Below are 6,000 nucleotides of genomic sequence, written 5' to 3'. Positions count from 1 at the left end.
TGGGGCTTCATGTGACATACTTTGGACATGTTGCCAGGAGGGTCGGGTCCTTGGAGAGGGACATCATGCTTGGGAGGGTGGAGGGACAGAGCAGGAGGGGAAGACCCTCTATGAGATGGATTGATTTGGTGACTGGGGTAATAAGGATGGGTGTGTCAGAGGTGGTGTGGTTGGTGCAGGATAGAGCAGGGTTTAAGGCTGTTGTGCATAAGGTTGCTATGAGTTGGAAATGCCTGGATGGCACATAACAACAGCAAAAAACAATGGAGTGTATTTAGGGAAGAGTGGGGGAGGGGGGGTATTGTTGCGGTGGGGTGGGGCATTGTTTACCAAGAAGTTTATCTTTTGCTTTTCAAAGAGAGGAGCAAACTAGGGGGAGGGGGGTAAAGAAAAAAGTGCAATAATGAATGAATGAAAATCCAAAATTTCTGTAACTGTTCATTAAAATTAATAAAATAAAGTTAGAAAACACAAAAATCCCGTAATATAAACATAGAATACCTCCCCCCAAAAAAAAAACCCAAAACCAAAAAAACCTGCCCAAATATTCTTTAGGTGTGACTTCCCTGGCCTCTCTTTACAGACCAAGGAACCTCGCATGGGAGCTTCCTTACTAAAGCAGCCTTTAAGATCTTTTTTCCGCATCCTGGTCCCTTTTCTCAAGTCCACAAACTTACAGTCAATGTGTGGTGTAAATGGTTTAACACTTCACTGCAAATCTGAAGGCAAGGTGGGTCAAATCTAGCAGTTGCTGCACAGGAAAAGGTTGGGAAATCTACTCCTAGGTGATTAACTACCTCTGAAAACTGGTAGAGGGACAGATATTTGTTGGTTTCAACTCAACAATACACAACAATAAGCAGCAACAAACATGTGGATCAGTTGCCAATTAGATAAATACCCCCTAAAGGCACTGGGAACCGGTTTGGTGATGAGCCTCTGAAAGGCCATATCTTGAAAATCCTATATAGCACCATAAGCTGGAATCAGCTCCGCAGTAGGAAAAAGTTGTTAAAATATAAATTTGAAGGAATTCTGTTTCCATTCTGCATTTACTATGCCAAAATCATTCAAGGATAACTTTTTATCCCCAAGATATTCCCATAAATAAGATGAGTCATATCAATAGGCTATGCATCATGGAACATTTTAAATAAAATTGAAAATCCGTTACAACATAAGGAAATAGATTTGTTGCTGCCGGTTGCAACAGTCAAAAAGAAAATACTTCTTAAGACAATGCTAATATAATTAGGAGCAGTTATGCATTGCAAAGGTGGATCCTTACAGGATTTATGATAAAAGGTACAGGACTAGTTGATTGAAATACTGTCCTCTTCTCTTTATTGTGACAGTGAGATGTTTTTTACCACTTTAATTTGGCTGATAAAAAACATTACATCATGGCAACATACCCTTGGCATTCTGATATGAGGACTGTATTTCCTGAAAGTTGCTTTAAATCCAAGAGGAAGAGGTGTATAGTATAGAAATGTTTGAAATAATTCAAGAAAATCTAAGTGAGTAAATGCTAGGAAAGGAAGATTGGATGAAGAATGGAGAACAAGCAGAGGAAACTGGATTGTAAAACAGAATTAAAATAAATTTTTAAAAGCACACTTCAAAATGAATTAAGGTTCATTATTTTAGTCAAACAGGCATTATACAATATTAGTCAAAGTTATAATTCCATTCTTCTGATTTGATTATTGCTGTTTTGAGTGCTGGGAACTTAATATTCTATGAATATTAATATTTTATGAAGAAATGGAGGACATCGTCTCTTGCTAAAGCATTTATTTTTATCATTGACAAACTATGTCTATTTTTAGAATGTCCTTTCTTAACCATGTTCTATATGAGAATGTTGTGAATATATGTACATATATTTCAATATTAGTTTATTTACAAAATTTGAATACATTGTTTTCAAGAACAGATTCATCCAATTTCCCACATCCCCCACCCATCAAATTATACAACTCCATGATTAATTCCCCCCTCCCCCTTGCGCCTCCTCATCCCTCTGTTTGCACCCTCCTCCACACCCCTTGGAGCCTTATAGTCATTCTACAATAATGGTTTTAAATATTTGTCCTTGTAGGACTGAGAATACATATATTTAAATTATTGCTTATAATTTTAAAATTTTTATTATTTTTCCACTTTTAAATAATTTTATCTTGATTTGCTTACAAAGTTCACATACAGTGTGTTTCACACTATTCTTTAACTACCTTTGGATTTATGCAATGATTACCATGCATTGTTGTTGTTGCTATGTGCTGTCAGGTCACCTGTGACCCATCATGAGCCTCGGTCATGATGTTACCTATCATGTACCACAGCTCTGAAGCCCTGCCCTGAGCTAGTCTCGCTGACTTCAACACAGCTACTTCCATTGCCCTAGTTACTGTATCAGTTCACCTCATCTGGGGTCTTCCTCTCCTTCTCTGTCCCTCCACCCTTCTGAGCATGATGTACTTCTGCAAGGATTGGTCCCTTTTGGACACATGTCCAAGGCATGTGAGATGGAGCTTCAAAATCCTGGCCTTTAAAAATTAACTTGGTTTTACCCTCGCCACGACAGACCTATTTGTTTTCTTGGTGGTCCATAGCATGTTCAAGACTCTTTTCCAGTACCACAACTCAAAGGTATCAATTCTTCTACTGCCACCCTTGGTCATTGTCCAGCTCTCTGATGCATAACAAGTAATAGCAAAGACCATAGCCTGGATCAGGTGCACTTAAGTCTGTAGACTGACATCATTACTTCTCAGTCCTCTGAAGAGGTCCCTGATAGTAGATTTTTCCAGTGCAACTCGTCTTTAGATTTCCTGATTGCTAGTGTCAAAGGTGTTAATTGTGGAGCCCAGCAAGGTATAATTTTTAACAACCTCAATCTCTTCTCCATCTATCATGGTGCTGCTAATTGGCCCAGTAGTGAGAATCTTTGTCTTTTTGATGTTGAGCTTCAATTCATATTGAAGATTACAGTCCTTGACCTTCAAGGTCCCATTTAGTTTCATCAAGCAAGTTTGTGTCATCTGCACAAAACAGGCTGTTGATGAGTCTTGAGTCTTCCTCCAATCCTGAAGCCACATTCCTCTGCATGCATTACATTTTATAAAATTAATTACCATTGGACCTTGCTCATCACTACCCTGTCTTTTCTGGTCCTCACCAGATCCTTCTCATTTTCTTCATTCCCTCCCTAGGTCAGTGGGAATTTTTGAAGAATATACTATTTTTTTTCAGTCCTTGTGGATACATTAAGGGGCTTCCAGGCTAATTGAAGAATCTGGCAGGAAAAGAACAAGCAAACACAGTTTGGGAAGTGCCATACTTTTCTGTATGCTACATGCTAGGAGAATACAATTGAGGACAGAAGAACAAAAAACCAAGACACTAAAATGAAAACAACTTTTGAAGAAATTCATATCTGCACAGAATTTTATAAGTGCAAATGTTCTAGATGTCAAGGTAGAAAAAAGTAGTAGCATTATTATGAAGCAGGCACAACCAGTCAACTGTAAATAAGACAAAGCGGTATAGATGAGGTTGTGAAAGATCTTAACTTCTAAGATTTCATTGCTTACACAAATTATTACCTGTTGATTATCATAGAAACAAAAGCATAATGAAAGCATGAAACATACATGGATTTCACTGTTACCATGTTAAAGAAGTATTAAAAAAATCGTTCTGGAGTTCTCTTAGAAGCAAGCATCTCAATAGTAACAAAAACACAGGTGTCCTGATGCTCATACTGAATCTCTTATTAAGGACAAAACAAAACTAAACAAAATAACAATAACTCTCCTCTAGTCTTCATTCCTACAGATTCGGACATAACAACACAATGAAGTAAGATAAGAGAATTTTAGACTCACATAAACCTAGACTTGAATCTCAAATCTCACCTTATGGAGGGATCTTGAATAAATTGCTTGATTTCTTGGAAACTAAGCTTTAACACATGAATAGAATAACCTCTAATTAGCAGTCTGGTAAAATGATATATTCTCTGGCACAAAATTCATACTTAATTAATGATCTGTGTCAGGGCTGATTCATAGCTTATTCTCCTGTGGATTTTCACTGATTGTAAAGACCAAGGCAAAGATTGCCAATTATTGTCTTGTGGAGCTGCTGGTAGAATAGAACATTGGAGTAATTTTGCCTTTGGATTATCAGTACAATTACTAGGCCTCCAGACTCCCTCAACAAATGATAGCTGTTATTATTATTTATTACATATTTCACTCTATTACTTTGCTTTGTCTTCCCAAGCTGCCCTTGAAAATTTTCTCTTCAACTCTTTAACTTCCTAATTTCTTCTCTTCATTTTGGCTCCTTGGCACATTCTAGTACAATATTTAGTCTCTTTTTGCTTCCTTCTTGATCTTTTTTCTTTTCTTTTCTTTCTCTTCTGGCTTTGTAATGACCTTTTGCTTTCTTCATGGATGATTTTCTTTATATCATCCCACATCTCAGATGGTCTTCATTCATTAAGTGTTCAAGACCCCAATCCTGTCCTTTAGATGATTTTTAAACACAAGTGGGATAGACTTAAGGTCATATGTTGGCCCTTGTGGATTTGATTTCATTTTTTTAGCTTCAATTTTAACTCGCACATGAGCAGCTGAAGATCCACGGTCAGCATGTGGGCTAGTTTTCACAGCTGATACTGAGCTTCTCCAGTGTTTCGTTCAACTCATGTAATCAATCTGACTCTTGTGTAGTCTATCAAGAGAGGCTCATATGTATACTTGTCATTTGTGATTTTGTAAACGGCATTTGAATGAATAAATTATTGATGGTACAAAATTCTATCACTCTCTACATAGCTCTATTTTGGTCATGAAATCCATATTTTCTGATTACTTGAAATCCAGTCACCAATTATTGTTAATGAATCTTGGTTGCATCTTCGATCAATTTAAGACTGCAAAGGTGGTAGAAATGTTTATGTAAAGCCTAATCTTAGACCTGGAAGCTATTGTTCCAACCAAACAAGGGAAAATTGCATGGGTCAAAATCAAGAAAGGAGCGTGTCAGGGATGTATCTTTTATCCATACCTTTGCAATCTAGATACTGAACTTATCATTCAGGAAGTCAGACTTTAAGAAGAATGTGGCATCAGTATTTGGTGAAGATTCACCAACAAGCTGTATTATGCAGATGGCACACCCTGGCTCGCTGAAACAGATAAACATTTTAAGTATTTGCTGCAAAAGCAATTCTGCAGGCTACAATATATACTGCATCTCAACATTAAAAATCCTCACTACCAGGTCAATAGACAATGTCATGATAGATGGTGAAAGGATTTAGGCTGTTACCAATTTCATCTTACTCCAATCCACAATCAATACCCTTTTACCAGCCATCAGGAAATCAAAACACAAGATGCTTTGGGTAAGTCTGCTATCAGGGAACCCTCCAGAGTGCTAAAGATTAATAATGTCACTCTATAGTCTAAGGTGTATCTGACACAGGTCATGGTCTTCTCAATTGATTGTTATACATCTGAGAGCCGGACAACAAACAAGGATGGCAGAAGAATAATTAATGCCTCTGAGTTGTTGTGCAAGAGAAGAATATTAAACATACCATGGACTTCCAAGAGAACAAACTTATCTTAGAAAGAGTGAAGTCTAGTTGCTCCTTGGAGGAAAGAATTTTGAAATGTTAACTGACATAATTTGGTTATGTTGCCAGAAGGAACTAATCCTTGGAGAAGAAGATAATGCTTGGAAGAATATAGGGTCAGTGTAGGAAAGGAAGACCCTGTACATGATACACTGACATAGTGACTGTGACAAGATCTTCAGGTGGAGATGGTGAGATTGTGCCAGGATAGGGCAAAGTTCAGAGCAGTTTTTTATAGATTTGCTATGAGTTATAGTTAACTCAATGGCACATAACATCAACAAAAACAAATAATGCTTGTTCAAAATCATTTTCTTAGACATTGACTGACTTTGCCATATGGA

The 6,000-nt window shown here is 37.3% G+C and overlaps 1 protein-coding gene across 1 annotated transcript in view; it reads right to left on the bottom strand.

The window, feature by feature from the left end:
* The window catches only part of CADM2 (cell adhesion molecule 2), a gene marked incomplete at its 5' end in the record, with an annotated part of 504,333 nt that overhangs the window by 68,511 nt on the left and 429,822 nt on the right, over nt 1-6,000 (bottom strand). The window lies entirely within an intron of this gene.

Source organism: Elephantulus edwardii, unplaced genomic scaffold, assembly GCF_000299155.1.
Source record: "Elephantulus edwardii isolate Elephantulus edwardi_28Jun2011 unplaced genomic scaffold, EleEdw1.0 scaffold00034, whole genome shotgun sequence".
In the NCBI taxonomy this organism is placed as follows: domain Eukaryota; kingdom Metazoa; phylum Chordata; class Mammalia; order Macroscelidea; family Macroscelididae; genus Elephantulus; species Elephantulus edwardii.
This window is presented reverse-complemented; position numbering and strand designations above follow the sequence as displayed.